We start from the raw sequence: 22,959 nt of genomic DNA, 5'->3' as shown, positions 1-22,959 counted from the left end.
GCAGGACTAGTGTAATCTGCAGAAATGTACTTGGTTAGTAACTGAGTACATTTCTGCAAACTACAAAATGGAGCCATGACAGCTCCAAACAAAGGGTGAATATTATGTAGAAAGCATGCCAATAGCCAAATATATGGCTATTGGCATGGAAAACAGTTGCAAAAATAAAAAAAAATGAACTTTTATTTTTTTTTAGCTGATCTCAGCTGTTTAAGCATAGGGCAGAGGTCCGCAAACGGGATCAGGCGAAAAATGAAATAAAAACCCTAAAATAAGCATTCTAACCAAAAGCACTATTTTGCCATTATACGCAATGGCAGGCAGAAGACAACATGGCCAGTAAATAGTGGTTGCTAAGGGGGGAGGCTCAGTTTGGGACCTGTAACTATGCATCAGCAGGCAATCCTATACAAATGAGTGGAATGATACTGAATACCAGATTACCCCTGCATGCTAGTCAGCACCAAACAGTGTAAGAGCAGGAATAGCTTGGAGCAAGCCTAGGAGTTAGCTGACATCATAGGGATGTGTGTCAGGCATACTGTAAGCAGATTGGAGCCTTGTGGCTCAGGTTTGCCCTTAGTTTAGCAGAGCTAAGCAAGGGAGTGTGTCTGAGGCTGCCTAGCACTCTTTACATTGCCTCAGTGGGTGTGCGCACCACCCACCAGGTTTTAAAGGAAAAAAAAAAGTAAACCAGGAAATAGCAGCTCTGTGCACATTTGAGCACTTTGTTTGCTCGGCGTGCCCCACCGGGCTTAAACAAGAAGGCAATGGGAAGGGTAAACAGCAATAGGAAGGTAATCTCAGAGAACTAGCATAGCTGGCAGGTGAAATGTATCAGAATCAGCAAATTACACAGGCAACAGACCAGCCCAGCCTAGAACACTACTATAAACTATGTAAACACCTTTCCCTCTGTTTTTTCCCACATACTGTACACCACCGGTGTATACAAGTGGAGGAATTTTAACACTCAAAAACAACAAAATGATAGGGGGTTCAATATCTCTCATACATCAATAATAATCAACAACATAGCAGCTATCATAAATCAACATGTGGAAGAGGCTGAGGGTGGTGAGGATGTGAATGCTGATGACCAACCCACAGTGAGGAGAAGGAGAAGAGTGTACAGATGCAGGGTAACCTATCAGGCACTACATGAGCTGGAGATAGTGGAGCACTATAGGGTGAACATGGACCTCCTTCAGCAAATTGTTGAGCTGCGCAGGCCACACCTGACACACACAATTAACAGAGGGGAAACCATCCCAGTGGATACCAAGGTATGTGTAGGCCTAAGAATACTAGCTACAGGTACCTTCCAAAGACCAACTGGGGATATAATGGGGATCTCAAAGGCATCAGCATCCAGGGTACTCCACCAGTTTATGGATGCCTTGGCAGCACATGCCAGTGAGCACGTATATTTCCCCAACACCCGTGAGGCATTGGCCAGCAATATTTATCTCTTCCACCAAACAGCAGAATACCCAGAGGTAGTGGGTGCTATAGAGTGCATGCACATATACATCAAAGCACCACCTGGTGAGCTTGGTAGGGTCTACATCAACCGCAAGGGCCTCCCCTCCATCAACTACCAGGTCATGTGTGATGTCCAGGGCATTATAATGAATGTGTGCGCTAGCTGTCCTGGAAGCTATCACGATTCCCACATCTGCCATCTGACACAGCTGTACCCGAGATTTGCCAGTGGGGATATCCCTTTTGGTCACCTAGTGGGGGATGCTGGTTACGCACTGGAGCCATGGCTGATGACACCCATCAGAAATGCACACACACCTGAACAAGAACTCCATAATGAGGAACACGCATAGACCAGAGTTGTAATAGAATGTGTGTTTGGGATGCTCAAGTCATAGTTCTGGTGCCTGGACACATCCGGTGCAGCCTTGTTGTACTCCCCAGCTACTTGTGCTCAAATTGTCATTATATGTGCCATGCTATACAATATGATCCTGCGGAAACAGCTGCAGCAGGGACAGCATGGGCAGGGCCACACAGCCCCCGACCATTGACAAGGTTTGCACAGGCACAGAGTGACTTGGAGGAGCAACAACCTGAGCCTGCCCCAGTAGGCAGAAGGAGGCATGCCCAGTATGCCCTGGCCTTGGCAAAGAGGAAACGAATAGCATATACACTGACACATGAGGGACCCAAGGAATGACACCACTCTCTGACTCGCATATTCAGTAAAAGGGATGCAAAACATGACACTACCTGTGCTCAACCATGTATAGGGAGTGTAACTATGTGCATCTGACATAGGCAGCCCTCCAGCACCATCCTCAATACTGGCACATCCACAAGGTAAGTCACTCTCTTTACCAATTACCGAATGGAGTAGTACGTGTTGTTCCTTGTATCTATGGTATGGATGTGAGCATGTAAGGGAATTGGGTGACTGAATGGGATTCCAGCAGATAGTAGACACCTATAGTGGCACCATGAGATTTGTAACATATACTGGTGTCACTATAGTAGCCAGTACTACACATGGCGACAAAACCCACTGCAGGATATGTGCTGGGCCACATGTGTGTCCATATGACTCACACATGCCAGTCAGGGAGGTTCAAATACCCAACAACAGTCTCAGCCAGCAAGATAGGTGTAGACAAACACAAACAATGGCTGTACTTAGGCTTCTGAATGATGGCTCTGGGTAACCCCCCCAGGGCTACACAGACAGACTACAGTAGGTCAGGCAGTGGGATGTTAGTTATGAAGGGTAGGAAGTCAGAAACTGATGTGTAAGTCAATCAAACCTAACAGCTGTAGTACACTGATATGCCTCTAGTCAGCATGATAGGTTAGAATACAGAATGAAATGGAGTACCTGACATACCAGTACAGTCATAGCAAATGTGTGCAAGTGTCAGGTGTACCCCCCAATCCTAAGTAGAAATGTAGTAACAGTCAGATGTGCCCCCCCCAATCCTATGTAGAAATGTAGAAACAGTCAGGTGTGCCCCTCCATTCCTATGTAGAAATACAGTAATAGTCAGGTGTGCCCCCCCAATCCTGTGTAGAAATGTAGAAACAGTCAGGTGTGCCCCCATCCTAAGTAGAAATGTAGTAACAGTCAGGTGTGCCCCCCATTCTTATATAGAAATGTAGAAACAGTCAGGTGTGCCCCCCTCAATCCCAAATTGAAATGTAGTAACAGGTGTGCCCCCCAATCCTATGTAGAAATGTAGAAACAGTCAGGTGTGCCCCCCCAGTCCTAAGTAGAAATGTAGTACCAGTCAGTTGTGCACCCCCAATCCTATTTAGAAATGCAGTAACAGTCAGGTGTGCCTCCCCAATCCAATGTAGAAATGTAAAAACAGTCAGGTGTGCCCCCCAGTCCTAAGTAATAATGTAGTAACAATCAGGTGTGCCCCCCCAATCCTATGTAGAAATATAGTAACAGTCAGGTGTGCCCCCTTCTAATCTGATGTAGACATGTAGTACCATGTATGTGTAGGTATAATACCAGTGGAGGTGGCCAAGGTAGCAGGATAGATTGAAGCATTTGTACAATATGCAGGTATGCATGTGTTAGGTTGGTGTGTGTGTGTCATATTTTGTGAGAGTGATCAGCATGTATGTTGAGGTTTGACCTGGTGGCCATTGCCCACTACTGCCAATGACAGGGCCAAATCCTCACAACTGCAGTGCCAAAGATAATTCTACCCAGTATAACACATGCTAGCAGTAAGCCATTGTAAATATATGGTGGTAATATGTGTCACCATCTGAAAGATGGACATGGCATGACTGTTGGGCTAGATATACAAGCAGAACACAGGGAAAAGTACCCCAGACATACAGTATATAATGTGTCAATGGGAAATGGATACACCCTTGGAATTGTACATACAGGTATGCGTCACATTATCTGGGCTTGTAGTAGGGAATACCGAGGTCGTCTGGCCAAACACTTGCAGATCACAAATGTGATAGGACTGATGTATTGGGAAACAGCTGATATCCCTGTACAAGCCAGCATAACTGGAATGTCCCATGCATATCTGTGAGTCAGATGCAAGTCGTGTCCATAGCACACATGCACCCAGCTCACCCAAACACAACCCACAGGTACTTCTCTGGTCGTATCCCTGCTGTTGGGAATGGGTACAATATGACCCTCCCTGTGTATGGCAATAGCGAAAGAATGCAGCATGCGGTGCAGGTGTCCCACACAGGTGTGTCCCTAGCTGTAAGTAGCACCCTGCCAGCATCCACACCACCTGATCAATACTGATAGAAAGTATTGCAGGAACACCTAGCACACCTACCCTGTCACTCCAGGGGAATATACTGTATGGCAATCTGGGACTGTAGGACTGACATAATGCAATGGTCTACTACAGCTGGCCTGCATCACCACCAAATGGCCTACAGGCCTCTGCTAAAGGCCTGTGTCTCACCCGTACTGCCAATGTATGTTATGTTATGGACACCAAAATAACAACATAACACACTCCACATAAGCCATATGCAAGGCCATGTGGACAAACCACAGTAACATGTCCACCATGTCCCACTGCATGAACTGTGGACCAACACTAAAACACAGCTGTGATGAGGTGATAACTATAGAGAAAGTATCAGAGAACGTATGCATAATGTATGGAAGAGGATAGAATAATAGAGGGGGGCGTGGGAGCATGGGCAGCATGGAATGTGCAAGGTCCAACACATAGCCATGTGCACATACTATCCCTGGCTGCAAACACAAAATTGGGGGGCTACAAACCTGCCCTTACACCACAATAGGGGTAATGTCCTGACTTATGACCCCTGCCTCTGGGTAACCTGTGTGAATCTGTACAGCTGTGAAGTATTGTCACATCAAGATAAGGTCATAATGTCCTGTTGATGGATGCACAAGTATGGGATCCTCTGCCAGCACTGTACCAAGGTGCTGAACTGTATAAACAGACCCAGCAGCAAGTGTCTGCAGCTCCCTTTCCAGAATGGCATAACTTTCCATGAATATGTAGGCGTTTGGCCACAATACTGAACACAGCTGCATTCACCCTGTGTTCCCAGGACATCACTGTGAGAAAAAATATCCACCTGATAGTACTTGAGGACATAAAACACCACAGTGTATAACAGTACACATGTCTGAATATCTCTGCTAACACCAGTACCATGTAGCAGAAGCAGCACAGACACAATCACCTACAGTACACACTATCCCTTGCACAGTTTAACCCAATATTGCCAACTGATCTACAGATATCCTGCAGAAACAGTTTGTTACCTGTAGGTGTAGAACACAAATATCTGCACTAGAGTACAAACTACCTGGAATGGATCCACACATACAGAAGGGCATACTGGGCATTCTCACACACTTAAACAAATGAAGCTCATATCTGCCAACAACAGCAGACCATACATATCTGACAGTTGCAGATGTTAGTGCATACACTCCTCAGTATGCACCAGTCATGCTGTGCACACAAATTGGATAGGAATACACACATATATCCAAGGACAATGCACTATAATATGCCAAAAGCACACATACATAGATGTGTGGAAGAGAGTGACAGAGACAAAGAGCCTTCCATCATGAGGCCTGTCCCACCCAGCACACAACCAAATGGCTACAACCACATGATGTGTAAATGTCACTCAATGTAGAAACTAGACACTGGTATCCCTCAGCATTACAGACTGTGGTACAAGTACTAGCTTTGCAACATGACTGTAAAAGACAGTAGTCATCTGGCAGTTGTATGCACATACCTGTGGAATATAAGCCTGCATGTGCCTGAGTGTGGTGTGTCTACCTTAAGATGAATGGGTTATGGCCCATGCACACACACTGCCCTCTTCATAGCTCTACTATGACAAGCCTTCTGATGTCATTCACTTTGAAATACACCTTTGGGAAAAGAGTAGCCCAGTAATCTCTGTGGTGTGTCCTATAACAGTGTAATGCTGTAGTGTGATATAGTACTTTGGTAGGGGTTCTATTCCCAGATGTGAATGTTTGTGTGTGTTTATTTGTCTATGTAGGGTATAATGGCCATTCACAGTCACTACAACCTCCATTGCCCTACTTTGGCAAGCCTGCCAATGTCATTCCCAGTGAAATACACCTTTGGGGAAGGTGTGGCCCAGTAATCTCCTTGGTGTGTCCTATAACAGTGTAATGCTGTAGTGTGATATAATACTTTGGTAAGGGTTCTATTCCTGCACATGGCAAGTGTGGATGTTTGTGTGTGTGTTTCTTTGTCTGTGTAGGAGGCAATGCTTTTTAGCTTAGTCACACTCACTACAATTCAAATGCCCTACTTTGGCAAGCTGTCATTTACTGTGAAATACACCTTTGGGAAAGGAGTAGCCCAGTAATCTTCATGGTGAATCCTATAAGAGCGTAATGCTGTCATGTGATATAGTAGTTTGGTAGGGGTTCTATTCCCACACATGGCAAGTGTGTGTGTTTCTTTGTCTGTGTAGGGTGCAATACTTTTGAGGCCATTCACAGTCACTACAACCTCCATTGACCTTCTTTGGCAAGTCGGCTGATGTCATTCCCAGTGAAATACACCTTTGGGGAAGGAGTACTTCAGTAATCTCCATGGTGTATCCTATAACTGTGTCATGATGTAGTGTAATAAACTAGTTAGGTAGGAGTTCTAATCTCAGACATGGCAAGTGTGTGTGTCTGTGTTTGCCATTCATATCCTGTGTGGAGGTGACTGTGAGTGTGTAACAACTGGAATCATTGCAAAGTGGGTTTAGTAAATATCTTATATGGTGGGCCCTATTATATGTCACAATGTCCATCTTACAAGGATAGCAGATGTGAAATAGCCGAGTGACATCAATGCCCAGTAAACAAAGGTAGCAACTCTTGTATTACCCATAGAACACTCTCAACCCATGTCTCATACACAAACACACTGGCCTAGGCAACAACCACTATGTTGGTAGTACCCTGCATATTGCCCACAGATAGTAACCATGGTGTGATTGCAGTGGACCACAGAGGGCATGGCACCCTGTCCATCAGTACAATAGGCATGTACGTGCATACAGTGCACTTTCACTATGTCCCCCACTGGATACCTGCATCACCTGTGGTGCCATCAAATGTAACCCACAAAGGACATACCATGCCTTAAACACATGCCCCATATGGACAGAAGCCAATGACACCAGGAAATCACTGTATCATGCTATCAATGTAGGTGAAAGGTCAACCTGCTGTCCATTACCATTTCCCACCACATGAGGTTAGGACTGGCACATCTGATGATAACAGTCTGTGTACACAACATGGGCCACACATCCCAGGTACAGTTCCACATGTCATTGTACATGCATGTGGAATGTGTGCACATCCCAGACAGTGTCCATATCATGGACTAAAGAACACATACATGGCAAGCATTGCACAGCAATGGCCACACACAATAGTTACTCAGGTGACTGGATGGTGAATACAATACCCACCTGTGCTGGCCAATCCAGACACTACACCCCTGAGCCACACTGCAGACCATTGTCATGTGGCCTGCTGCCAAGGTATACCCTTCACCTAGCCTTAAATAGCCTTCTGGCACAGTTAACAACTACACATCTGTGATAAAATGTACTGGCACCCTGTGTCTGTGTGCGTGGTGTATGAAGCTTTCGACCACATTCACACTCACTACAACTCCCATTGCCATACTGAAGCATGCTGTCTGATGTCAGACACCTTCACATACCCTTTGCCCATATAAACTCCGGATAACCCCGTGGTGCATGTGATACCTGCACATTGCTGTATTGTGACAAACTAACTAGTTAGGAAGTATATTCCTGACCCTGCCAAATGTATCATTGAGTGTGAGTCCCTGAGAGAGTGCGGCTGTGTTGATGCTGACACCTGTTCATGTGAACAGGCACATGTACTACATCTACCGTATCGCTACCATATCACTGTTGCAGGTGTCACTCACCATGACATATATGTTTGGACAGCTCCTCAACATGTAAGCTATGTGGAACATGCAATAAATACATAGACATATGATCGCAATACATAGTCAGGGGTTTAAAACCCTGTACTGGTAGGTGTGTGACACAAACATGCTTAGGTTTTACTCTCCCACCCCCTCCCTGACATACTTTGTCTCTGTCTGTCTCTCTCACTCCCTCCCTCTCTGGTGGATGTGGAGAACTACACCTGCTTTGCTTAGGCAGCAGCTTGTGTTTTGTAAGTGATGCTTATGATCAGCTGATAGCCTCTGCATGAATTGCTGCCCTCCTCTAGCTGATTGCATGTGGAACAGCTGTGGTAACATTCCCATAGCCAATTGCATGGAAACACACTCCAATATCTAGCAACATCATGTTGGTGTTGGGCCTTTTCATTCACTGTGAGCAGGACCTAGATCTGGTATTTGGCAAACAGCATCACAGATGGATTTGGGATTTATCTCTAACAACATACACTGTGGAAACAGGCCAACACACAGGAACTGGATGTGCTTGACATGACTACAGAATGTAAGAGTTGCTATTCTGCATTTGTCAGTTTAATAGGGTGTGTGTGGATATGGCTAGTCTGCATGTTTTAATATCTGTCATGACAGTGCTATGTTTTTGAGGAAACCCCCATCTGTAGGGTCATTAGCAGTCTGGGCAGTATATGGAGCCTTATGTTTCATGTGATACTCACAGAACACCTATCTGAGAACTGCAGAAGCATAGTGTGAGGAATGCAGTTAGTACATGGTGACAGCCATAAGAGTTACTGACTTCATATCCCTCATAGGACATATGTCACAACAAACCCTGGTATGACAGTAAATATATGAGGTTATCAAAGCAACATGCCAATACTGGGGCAGTGTTCATAGCTGCAGCCACAAGTCTGTCAAACTTTGTACATATGTCCTGGATTAAGAGGTGCATATGTCCAGTGCACCATTATTTATTGACATCATCAACAAGCCAGTCAGATATCAGACTGCTAGACATGTTATGTATAGTAGGGGTTGTTTCTGAGGACATAGCTTGGCCATTCTGTGGCTGTGTGTACAGTACTGGGGTCTGTGTACCTAGGGTGATTGTCAACAGTATGTGTATTGCACATACGTACCTTGGGCTATGCATAGACTGTGATAGATGCCATTGTTGTCAGTCCTGTTCTATCTGATTTGACATGCTGCTCCAGTGAATGGTACCTTATTGGCTCACATGTCTGTAGGGCCAGACACACACATGCCCATGCCACAGACAGCCATTGGACCACACAGTGCCATGACCCAGTGTATGTAGGGTCAGTGTATGAGTGGCACATATGAGGATGGTGTTTATCAGACAGTCCAAATAGTGTCATATTAAGCATGTGTACCATATGTGGCTGTGGCTGTTTTTACATTGGTTGTGGTATGCACTTTCACACAGGTGTCTGTTACTCTGTGCTCTGACATGCATGTAGAACCTGCTATAATTATAGGTACATGTGTAGTCCTCCATACAAAATGTTGTCCAGTGTTGTGGCAGTCTGCCTGTAGCTTGCACAGGGCTATGTGATATGCCTAGCAGCCTACTGTCATTACCCAGTGTGCTGATATGTCCAGTTATTTGCAAGACATACTGCTGCCAGACCACCATAACTGTTGTGTATTTATGACAAAGCAGTGGGATTCTGTACAGATGTATGTCACTAACTACTGGGAAGTATGTGGCCATGTGACCTCTGCATCACCAGGTATTATGTGTCAGGACAGACTGGCGTGTGTGCATGCATAAATTGTGTGGGCATATGTAGCCCAGTATTTATGTGATATACCCATGTACATGGCTATTAACATCCACATTGGGAGGCGTGGCCCACATGTCTCGCATGAAGGGGATATGTGTATATCTCTGGACTGACCACAGAGTGCCAGACTGTCCACATATATTGGTGATATCCCTGCTGTAGTCCACAGAATCATTACTGTGCTAGCAGTGGTACTGTACTATGATGTCCTTAGGATGTCTACCAGTAGCCAATGATGGACATGTTAAAAGCAGATGTGACCTCGCACACACATGTCTGTTAAGACATCCCCTATTACAGTAGCAACAGCCTACATATATACCTGCAATACATACCTGACATCCCCTTGCACTAAGAGGTTGGGACTATTGGGGCTGAGGTGTGACTCCACTCCATGTTCTGGACATATGGTGAACATATATGTATATATATTTATCCATATATCTATATAGATATATACACATATGGATATCAACATATATAGATGGCTATATATATGTACTTATATCTACATATAAACACTCAAATATATACATATACATAGCAATATATGTCTACACATATAGAGATATAGATACATGTGCATATATACTTATGGATATCTACATATATATCGACAGTAATAGGTATATCAGAATAGAGATGTATGCACATATAGTTTTATATATATATCTACATAAATAGGCATATCTGTGCGCATATGATGTGCATACATATATAGCTATATATACATATATTTTATATATATATATATATATATATATATATATATATATATATATATGTATATGTGTATATATATATATATATATATATATATATATATATATATATATATATATATATATATATGAATATACAAAGAGATCTACACATGGCCATATATATGATGCACTATACAGATGTCTATACAGATATATGTATGACTATTCATGTGTATGTACATGTAGACATATAGCAACATATGTATATGTATATGTATATATCCATATTCCTGCCATGTGTAAACATCACGGTTGTGTATACCTTCCCAGATGCATCTCACCATATGTATCTGATATGTGTACATTATGATAAAACAACATATGTGATGCAACAGTCTTATTAATAAGAAGTACTACACAATTGTGGAAGTAAAGGCAATTGTTCAATACTTATCAATATGTGTATTGACAGATATATTGGAAAAACAGCCGTCTTCACAGTTGTCATGGCATGGTGGTTAAGTGTTTTGACTATAGTGTATAGGGTCTTGGGTTCAAGACCTGCAAAGGCTGTTCATTTTGTTGCTGGGCAGAAAAAGGGCTGTCGGATGCAGAGTGGTTAAGGCTGTTTTGAGCAGCTTTAAGTACGTTTTTGCAGGTTTGTATGAAGCTAGGCGATGCTAAGCTATGGGTAAACGTATGGGCGCTTACACAGTGTAGGCTTTGCTTACCAGTACGCAAATCAGCTTAGCTGTTATGTTAGAGCAATGTTGATAGCTGCTAAGCTTGGCTTAGCCCTGGTAACCAGTTCTCATGACCCAGTCTGATAACATAGCAGGGTAATGACATATGTAATAAGTGTATGCAATGCCATGTACAATACATGCGTCTATGTGCTGTCATTTCAGTAGTAAGGGATGTGAGTGTCATGTCTGGGACACACGAGTATATAAGGCCTGTACAGCACTGTTATCCATGTGAATGTGTTACATACAGGGGTAGTAGCCTAGGGTACGTGCTGTCACACTGGCATGTAGTGTATCATGGCAATATTAATGTTGACAGTGTTTTCCCAGGCAAGAGTAGAGTGCTAAATGTAGTACTGACAGCAGGCACACCTGCAGGCATAGCTGGACTCTGAGGCCTCCCTGTTGTGTCCCTGGTGTGTGAGCTGTGTCACAGTATATATCCCCTACTGGATAATGATCCAACATGTGGAATGTAACTGTAGACTACCATCTGTACAGCACATGTTGGTGAGGGCTTCCAACATGTACTTATGGCATACATATTGTTGTCAAACGTCTATCTATCAACACATTCATCCTACTGCATAGCTACTTGCCAAGCTGATGACTGTCAGTCCTTGTACAGATGTGCAGATGGCAGGTATCCAGCTGGGATATGTACAGGCAACATATGCTTGATTGACACTGACATGTCTGCCCAGCTGTGTAAGAACTGGCACATTTAGGAGACAACACCCTATATGCACCACATGTCACCGGTACCTCTGCTACATTACCACAGTCAACAGAACATGCTTGGGTACAGGTCTCCATCACAGACACTAACCATGTGTTGTAATACTTGTTGCATACATGTCAACTTGATCACCTCAGTAGCCATGTGCAGGAGACACCCAGGGGATTGGAGGATGCATGCCACTCTCACCCTGAGGGTCACCACAGTGGTGTCTGTCGATAGATTGCCTGCTGCCATATGGCAGGTGGTAGGATACCATTGTACACATATCCCCTACACAATCCATCTCTCTATGGACAATAGCTAGGTACACAGCTATGACCACCTGCAGTGATGCACCCCAGTATTGACACATGTGTACATCTGCATTACTGCATTACTGAGGATAGCACTGTCTGTGTGTTAGTACACCTGTACTTGGGAATTCCATGAGGGCCTTCACTACCACCGCAACACCCATTGCTATAGACAGTTGTGGCTGCTGCTGTATGGGACATTACATGCACCCTATTAAGTTCTTCTCCCTACCAGCTACACAAGCCTTGCAGTACCAGCACAACAGTGTTGTACAAATGGGTCGATAGGCATGGAATACCCACTGAGTTCTTGCAAATGCGTATATGTGTGCACATCCGTATATCTGTAGGGTACAGTATTCCGAAGCCACATACTCCTATTACAATACCCATTGCCACACAGTAGTACAGATAGTGTTGTTGTTGCCCATAGATGAGGCATGTCAATGCAACACCCTACTATGCATGTGGCATGTGCATTAGATGCATATCCCTTTAGTACCACTGTTGGGATATACAATGGGTTGTATCGCAGTTGTGGGCAATGGGTAATGGTGCATATGTCGGAGTGTCATCATGGGTTTCAAGGAGTACAATATCCACTGCAGGATGTGGGTGCTGTGTACACTGTCATTACATCAACGTACATCCGGTATATGTCCCATGTACCACGTTATGGTGGCCACTGTTACCATTGTCAATACAGGTAACTGATACCACAATCCAGTCCAGTTATGCATATGCTGTGTCCAGCCTACCTGTAACACATTGGACACATGGTCAAGTTAGTTAGCATCGATAGACCCAGGTCTCATGAACGTGTATCTGCCTGTAATGTGTCTGTTAATGTGTATATGATGGTATGTCACACTATGTATTGATGATGGCATGTCACACTATGTATTGTCCGTATATAACCATTACATCCCCCATTAGCATAATGTACATGTCTGGGGATGTTCTGCATGTAACCTGGAACACACCTCACCCTAAATGCTGTGTGGTGTGTGCAATGAAAGCCACATACTTCAGTAGTGCTACATACCTACTTTGGGTGTAGTCCCAGTGTTGCCAAGTAAGAGTGTGCATGTATGTGGATGGGACTACATCAGGTTGCAGATTGAGCATGGGGACACCTGTCCATGTGTCACAAGCAATAATTGTTATACAAACCTGTGATGTGTTCAACTGTACCCCGGATATGTCACAGCCATGGTGTTACCACAGTGCCATACCCCTTGTGGAATATGACTGCAGACCTTCCTCCTGCTGACACATGTACACCTACAACACAACTGAATAACATTATGAAGACCACAATCAACCAGTGTTACTAACAGCTATAATGCATATTTGCTGGATGGCTGCACTACCTGACACACTCTCCTGTGCACTGCCACCAACCGACAGCTGTCCCTCCACTATGGCCACTGGGGATGGGGTATGTATAGGCACTGAAACTGTGTGTGGGGTTGGGGTTCCAAATAGGTAGATGTCAAATGAGGGCACTGTTTCGACCCCTGACAACCCCACCTGTGCCTCAACAGTACTATCATCATCTTCTGTATCTGTATGGACACCAACATCAGATTGCATGCAGGAGGGACCCTGACCCACCTACCCACCTGTGGGGGAAAACAAGAAATGCACTTTAAGACCTGTACAGCATAGCATAACAGTATACACACACACACACACACACACACACACACACACACACACACACACACACACACACACACACACACACACTCAAACCACCTTAATACCTACCTGCCCATGATGTTACAGACAGTCCCACATTTATTCCCATGTGTTCTCCATCCTGCATCACACTTGGTAACATACACTGATTAATACCACTAATTAACATATCAGTCCTCTAAATGCCTAGACAAGTGATCACAACACAAGACCAGTTACTCCATTACCTCCATGACCTGAGTGGAGTGGTTTTACATGGCCTCACTGCTGTTATTCGGTGTTCACCCTGTGTATGTCCGGACATCATGAGCATGGCCTCTATATGTGAGGGGCTACTATGTTCACTCCATAATATCATGCACTGGATTGGCATGTGTAAGTATTGCTCAGTATATGTCAGATATGCTACTCAATCAACCTATCATGTGACAACTGTAATATATGGCTACATTCTCTGGTGTTGCTAGTAATTCTCCAATGCATCTGTAGTGCTGCATATGTGGTTTGCTGGTCACCTCTCTGCTGAATGTGATATTAAGGGTATACCTGGTGTCTACCATCCCTCCCAATGCATGTTCCATGCTAGAGACCTTATTATACTATCAGCTGTCCTGTGATTACATACATGGCAAGTATTCCTGGTGAGTAATGTGTCAGTTTATGTCCATGTACTGCACAATCCCAAAGGGAAGTACTGCTTTATGAACAACCCCACAATCACACATGAATATGCATCCTCATCAACCTCAACCCACTTCACCAAAGACCACCTACAGACAACACACACACACACACACACACACACACACACACACACACACACACACACACACACACACACACACACGTGAGGTTGCACAAAGATAGTACATACAGTCCTCCTATTACCCATTTGTCAACATGCATAACATATGGTACACAACAGCATGCAGTGCAGCTATTGTCAATCCATGCTAGCTACAGTATACATGTGTGTGATGTATGTGCTGTGTTAGTAGGTGTTGCTCCTTCCCCTGGATACCACGCACCCATGTACACAGTATTGCTGTGCACCTGTTCTGGACCCTGCCATATACTGTGCACCATACCTCACAGGTGTACAACCCATTGCTGAATGTGTAGTACTGTGTAAGTTAAGTCATCTCTAATGCTCACAGCCCCTATGTTCTTCAGCAACACATACCTGGGATGATATGTGGACAGATGTCATTTGTGAATGCCTGATGTCTGGTTTACAGATCTCAACATCAGCGGACCATGTATGACCAATCCAATACTATTACATTGACAAATGTCAGACATACTGTGGCTATGGGAAGTGTACACCCCTTCCTGATATGATACACCCTCCCTTGATCTTCCATGGGACCACACCACCGCATATATTAACAATACATGAGCCCAATATGTGACATATGTCCTGTACATGCACATGCAGTGTCTACAGAATGTGTTAGGTCTGCAGATGCTGACCGCAATGCATGCACTCTGTAGTGTGAATATGTTTGCACACACTTATCATGATGGTTTGGTGCACCTATTGTTATGTGTACTACAGCAGTCACTACTCCTGGCAGGGGTATACTAGCATGGGCCATCTGCATTTGCCAGTGTATGCTCAGTCTGCCCTACACATGTCCCCCAAACCTGCATGATTGAAGGTCTACTCATGTGCACATCCCTTGGTGTGCACACACTGCCACCATTATTGCTGTGGGGGTAGGGTTATGTCTGCCACAGTTCCTGAACCTGACTGTGTACAGATACAGCCATTCTTAGCATCCTTAGGATTGCTGTTGCAGCACACTGGTGTGTCATGCTGACACCCCCTCCCTACCTTCAGCCTTTTTGCAAATGCTTGACAAGTAAGGCCTACACATGTGTCAGTTTGCAGTGTCCCATACACTGCACACCACATGTTACAGCCTAGTCCCAGCTAATAATGTGGCCCACACTAATAGGTTATGCCATAGTGTAAATCTGTAACAGTTGCCATTGTACTACTGGTATATACAATGTTGTTGCACTGTATATGGGTGATGTTTCACACATGTCCCTAGTTTAGGCCATGTCACCCGCCATTATGTTAATCCCTGTGGACACATTCCACTATAACAGGATGTTAGTTATCTTACAGGTGTCTGACATATCTTTCCAATACCGCATCATGGTCACCACTGTGATGCCATGCATTTAACAGCAACAGTACTTGCACATGTACAGCATGCATTATGGGTAGGTGTGTTAGATGTGTGCATGGAATATACCATAGCCATTACATGCCCAGTGTATTGGCAAGCATCAACATAAACCATACTCACCAGCTACAGGCTGCTGCCTTGGTGGTATAACGGAGGGATCTACATAACAGGGTGAGAGATGCAAAGTCAGTGGCCACACCTGTGGCATTGCCACAGGGTGGGTGCAGCATTACAGTACATCAACAGTACATGTCCACAATACTACCATGTATGCACATCTGTTTATTACTACTATGCAGCAACAAACCATATATATGACATGTCAGATATGCATGCTCTACCTGTACAGATGCTGATGCATATGCAACAGTGGTCTACTGATGTGCCCTGTGGCCTTACCTGTTAGCTCCTTAGCTGGTGTGTGGGTAGCACCCACCTCCACAATGGTGTCCGGCAGTTGTTGGCTGTGCAGATGGGCAAGTACCACGAGGCTGGCGAGGAGCTCCTCAACACGTGTCGGGGGATGGATGGCATGTCCGCCCCTGTTGAAAGGTGATTTCCCAGGCTGCAGCAACACTGCGATGGGCATTGCAAAGCAGGTCAGAACAATGATGCCAGACTTGCTCATAACTACGGTTGTGCAGTCCAGCATCATTGACCCTGTGGACTACGTCATTCCACAGGGCGGTCCGCTCCTGCTGCTCATGGGTGGCCCAGCCAAACAGGACAGGGTAAGGCTGGATTAGGTAGTTTAGCAGTATTTCATTTTCAGCAGCTGTGTAAGAAGGGAGGCATCCATGTGACATCTTGCCTGAAAAACATAAAGATGGAATCAGGTCTGAGCAACTCCTACAACAAGGTTGCCACAGTTCTTAATACACATCCCCCCGTCATATCAGTGACAACAAACTGTACACATAACTCAATAGGTATGGCTACAGCTTACCTACCAGTGGGACAGATATTGTATTGTACCACACTTTGTGCTAAGTGTTTGTAGCTATGTTCCCTGTGTGGACACTATCATTGCTGGCCTGTTACAGACTATTCACCTGCATGCCATTGTCAGGGCCACTATGGTTTCATATATGCATGTGGTATGCTTGCTTTTCTGTGTTATTGGGGATATCTATGCATGTTGCTGCACAAGTTCCAGGATTGTGCAGACTATTACAACTCACATATGTTCTAAATAATGACACAATAGCATGTTTAGGGAATATTTGCCAACAGAACCACCTCTTCAAACTCATCTGCCCATGTTACCAGGTTACATCACATGTGGAACCCACCATGGGGCCTCCTCATGTACTGGTCCAGCACTACCTTCAGGTGGAACCACCTCAGGGGATGTTGTCCCCCCCTGGGGGCACACACGGACATGATCTTGTCACCTGAGGTCAGGTCAGGGTCTGTTCCATAGTGGCTCCACAGACACATGTGGGATGTGCTACATCACCTTGAGCCACCCAGTATACATTCACAGGGTCCACATGCTCCTCCTGCTTATCCTCCAGGCCAAGCACCTTTGGGACGTGAACTGCTGTTGTGAGTAGCAGTGGGTAGGAGGCTTGTTCCCATTGTGTCCAAATTGGGGCCCATGGGGCTTCCACAACACAGATCACACACACCATCCAGGGTGTTTACCCACCACATGTGTCATACCACCCCTGTAGGCTGTCCTCTATATCTGCCAACCCAGACCACCTCCACAACTATACCAGCCATCTTCTTCTTCTTTTGGCTTTTCCCGGTTAGGGGTCACCACAGCAGATCACCTGTCCGCTCATGATTGGCAGTGGAGTTTTACGGTGTTGAAATGCCAGCCCACTGCCCAACCTTCCACAGAAGGCACACACATGCATGGCCAATTTAGAGTGTCCAATCCACCTACTGGATGGGAGGAAACTGGAGCACCCTGAGGAAACCCATGCGACCACAGGGAGGACATGCAGACTCCGCACAGAAGGCACCCAAGCCGAGAATAAAACAGGAGAACCTCTTGCTGTGAGGTGGCAATGCTAACCACTGCACCACTGTGGCCACAACTATATCTGCCATAATTCCCCATATTCCCATTCCCTACTTCCCCATATTCCCTTTCCCTACTTCACAGACAAGGACAGTGTGGTCCCAACAAGGGGTTCACATGTGACATACCCATCCATGTTGCACACACTGACAGCTGTATATATCTGTGTGTATTGCTATGTGTGCTGTTCCCTCACACATAGCATGCAGCACTGTGGTAGTAATATAGGGGACATGTATTTACATGCATATATGTGTATGTGTGTTTGCATATATGTAGACATGTGCATATAGATATATATCTAGATATGTGTAGATATATATGATGTATATATGTGTTTATATATATATATATATATATATATATATATATATATATATATGTCTACATATGGGTATCTGTATATCTGTGGACATACATGTGTATACATATATATATATATATATATATATATATATATATATATATATATATTTATATATATATATATATATATATATATATATATATATATATATATATATATAGATATATAGATATATACATGTACACATATACATACCTATATATGGGGTACATTCAGACATCAGGTCCACAATCTCAAAACTCCTTCCTGCACAGTTGCATTGTTCTGCCTTGCTATAACACAGACAGGTGCTACATATGGACACAGCTTAAAATTAGGGGGGGTATATGTAGGGCCAGATTGCAGGTAACCCTATTACACATCTATGGCATTCCAGCATGCTACAATACAGGTTAATCTGCGTATCCTGCAAGTGGTGGGCTGTTGAACCCACGTGTCCATCATTATGGCATTACTTCCACCACCAGCAATTGGTCACAGTAATATACATGCTTTCCATTACACAGTACACACTATGATGGCTTACATCTTATCAGTCAGTGCTGCTCTGCACAGGTGATGGGTATGGCCCACTATCCACAGGGACAGACTCTATTGTCCTTAGCAGTTGTTCAGCTGAACATCATTACAACAACACCTGATGGCACATATAAATCATTCCAAATCATCTATCTCATTATTATGGACCAAATACTACAGTCAATTACATGCATATATACTTCACATACCTGCTGTGGGAATGAGGTCTGTTCTGGATAGTGTCCTTGTAAGGATTTGTTTTTGTTCTCTTTTGGCTTGGCTTTTAGCCAGCTGTCTTTCATAGTTTGTTTGGTAGTTTGTTTCACATTCAATTTCACTTTTTTTCACTCTCTCTCTCTCTCTCTCTCTTTCCAGTAAATGGATTGAGCTACTTTGAATAGATTGCAGCATGGCTTTTGTAGGTGATGCACATGATCAGATGATGGCCTCTGCACCAATCAGTCTCCTTCACTTGCTACCTGCATGCATCATGCTGTGTAATACTTCAAATCACCACTGTCATGGCAACCCACTACTATAAATCACTATATCATGTGGATGTGGTCCCTTTACCTTTCCTGTACGGTGGACATCCTTCCTGTGTGTGAGCAGCAGTGTTACAGACAGCAGGTAGCAATACCTCTTACAATAGAACTTGCACACTCAGGCCAGCTACATATTTGTATGAGGTTCCAGAACTACAGACAGAGTGTGAGTAGTGTTGTTGTATGCATTGTATAGCACCAGTGTTACAGTGTTTATGTGTGCATACTAGTTTAACATGGAATGCAGTCTGTCTGTGTAGCTCTCATCTGTGGGCCTATCCACTTTATTTTTATTTATTTATTTATTTATTTACATTTGTTGACCGGGAGTGTAGGTGTGCCTGTTATGTTTTGTCTGTCCACCACACAGGTCTTGTGTCAGATATATCACTGGCAGTGTATGTGTTGAGTGCTATCAGTACATGGCTCATCCATTTGAGTTTCTAACTTCATATTCCTGACTTAAGGTATGTTGCAGACTCTCCTGTAACACCAGCGACCTGCTAAGTGTATGACAACACTATTTCACACATGGGCCTGTGTTCCAGCCTCTGTCCTCTCCTCTACCTACATACCAGGCTTTGTCCATATGACATGCTGTCAGGGGTTGTTATGTAGTGGGCTGTGAGCATGTCATGCTGCCATTCCTGCCATCATTTCAGTGCTGTTGTGACCCCCACACATATTGTGAGGTTGGGTCCATATATGTGTGGGCTTCATCTACACAATACATTTTTGCCCTTATGCAGTCCAGAGGCCAGTGTATGTAGCAGTGGTATATGGCCCTGTATGTCAGTCTATGGCGGTTATGCAGCATAACTAACCTAGGCTGTTACAACATGTGGGGTATCAGGGGTAAGCTGCCTTAAGGTATCTGGATGTACACTACCATACAATTCACCTTGGGTAAATGCAGGCCGATTGCTTCCTGCCATACAGACTGTTCTGCTTGTCAGTGTGATTGTGATGGTTTCAGTTATGCCTGGTTATGTAACAGATATATTCCATTGTGTCAACTGAAGTCTTTACCCCCTAGGAATTGTGTACAGAGTGTAGATAGAGGCCGCTGGACTATACATCTGCATTACTTATTGTTGATTGATTGCTATACTGTGGCCCAGTCTGTCTTTACTGTTGTACTACTTGAATGTCATGGGCTGGACAGCAACATATGTAAACCTTTCCAGAATACTTTATTAATTTATCTGTTTGACAGTTGCATTAGTCTGTTTATATGTATTTCAGGGCCTAAACAGCTATATAATATGGCATATGCAACTGTAATAGTACACAAATAAAGCTTTCCCGTGTATGCAAACCTGTGTGTGGTGTTATATCCTTTGACCGCTCTATGGGTATAGGTTGCAGGCAACAATTGTCATTTGTATGGGTGGCTCATACAGTGTCCACTGAGTAAGGTGGCAATTGTAGGCATAGTGGCTGTTCCGTATTGTGTGCACCCTCTACATATGTATCTTCCTATACATATCTCTGTGTGTGCATATGTAGTTACATATAGGTTCATAGGTTCATAGGTTGGTACTAGGCTATCAGCCCTTGGGCCTATACAAGCCTATCTATAACAATTCCCTGGCTATTTCTTCCCACAGTATTTATTTCCCTGGACCTCTGTCTAGCAGGGTTACTGATGTGATCCCCGGGGTGAATTTCCTATCTCCCATACAATGATCAAGGTTCCTTTTGAAGAGGACCAAAGAGGCACTCTGCCTGACATGTATGGGCAGTCTGTTCCAGATTCTGGGAAGTCTCTGGGTCAGGAACCTATCCCTCCAGTATGTTTTGTTCATTGTGGTGATAAGGTTTAGATCCCTGGAACGTGTGTCTCTGAAGGATTGGGATTTCTTTAAGTGTAGCATGTCCACCAGCTCTGAGTTTGACATGGCCTTGCATGTTAAGCAGAGATTGCCTCTGACTAGACGATATGCGACAGAGTATAGGTGAAGATTTTTAGTCGGTCAGCATAGGGCATCTGCTTTATAGGTTCATAGTTTCATAGGTAGGTACTAGGCTATCAGCCCAAGGACCTACATAAGCCTAGCCAACAATGTTCCCTGGATTATGCCACACAAGAAAGTTATTTTCCTATGCCACTGTCAAGCAGAGACACAGAAGTGATCCCCGGGGTGCATTTCCTATTTCCCATCCACTCATCAAGATTTTTCTTGAAGAGTGCTAATGAAGAACTCTGCTTGACATAGATGGGTAGCCTGCTCCAGCATATGGGAAGTCTCTTGGACATGAATCTATCCCTCAGCATGTCCGGTTTATTGTGGTGACAAGGTTTAGGTCCCTAGAGCATGTAGCTCGGAGGGATTGGGATTTCTTTAGGTGTAGCATGTCCAACAGCTCTGGGTTTGACATAGCTTTATATGTTAGGCAGAGATCACCTCAGAGTAGGCGATATGCTACGGAGTAAAGCTGGATATTTTTGAGACGGTCAGTGTAGGGCATTTGTTTGAGACCAGTAATCCTCTTTGTGACGTACTTCTGTGGTCTTTCCAGCTGCTGCAGATGTCTTGAGAGGTACATTCCAAAAGGGGCATTGTACTCTATAATGGGTCTAATGAATGTCGAGTAGAAAGGAACAATGACTTCTTTTTTCCTGGATGAAAACCCTTTTATGATGAGGTGTGCCATGTAGAAGGACTTCCTGACTACTGTGGCGATGTGACTATCAAAGGACCGACAACTGTCCACCTGGGTCCCAAGGTCTCTTATCACACATTCACTGTTAAGTAGATTGCTGCCTAGTGGTAGTTCATGGGTACAGAGATTTTACCAAAGGCGATGACACTGCACTTTTTGGCATTGAGCTTAAGGTCATGGCTCTGACACCAGGCATCTGTTTCATCGAGGCCCTTCTGTAGGATGTCCACATCATTTGGGGACTTGACTATGGCTCCTAGTTTGCAGTCATCTGCGAACTTCATTAGCCAGAGGCCTTCTTTGTTAGCCTGTACTTCAGAGAAGTAGATACCAAACAGAAGAGGTCCCAGGACTGAACCCTGTGGTACTCCACTTGTCATTGGTTTGAGGTCAGATTTGGAGTTTGCAACTTTTACAGTGTGGGTTCTGTCAGTGAGCCAGTTGGCACCCCATCTTGTGACATAGGGATTTATACCTAGTTTAGTGAGTTTAGCTATAATTCCAGAATGGAGGATGGTGTCAAAAGTCTTGACAAGGTCAAGATAGGCTGTGTGAACCACCTTACCCTTATCTACAGCTTTGGTGACTGCCTCAAAGAAGTCAATCAGGTTCAGAAGGCATGATCTGCCTTTCACAAACCTGAACTGGG

General features: G+C 44.3%; 1 protein-coding gene across 1 annotated transcript in view; it reads left to right on the top strand.

Moving 5' to 3' along the window:
• The window catches only part of GADL1 (glutamate decarboxylase like 1), a 1,864,133-nt gene that overhangs the window by 1,544,353 nt on the left and 296,821 nt on the right, over positions 1-22,959 (top strand). The gene's annotated exons all lie outside the window — the stretch shown is intronic.

Source organism: Protopterus annectens, chromosome 3.part1 (genome assembly GCF_019279795.1).
Source record: "Protopterus annectens isolate FY-2018-M chromosome 3.part1, PAN1.0, whole genome shotgun sequence".
In the NCBI taxonomy this organism is placed as follows: Eukaryota; Metazoa; Chordata; order Ceratodontiformes; family Protopteridae; genus Protopterus; species Protopterus annectens.
This window is presented reverse-complemented; position numbering and strand designations above follow the sequence as displayed.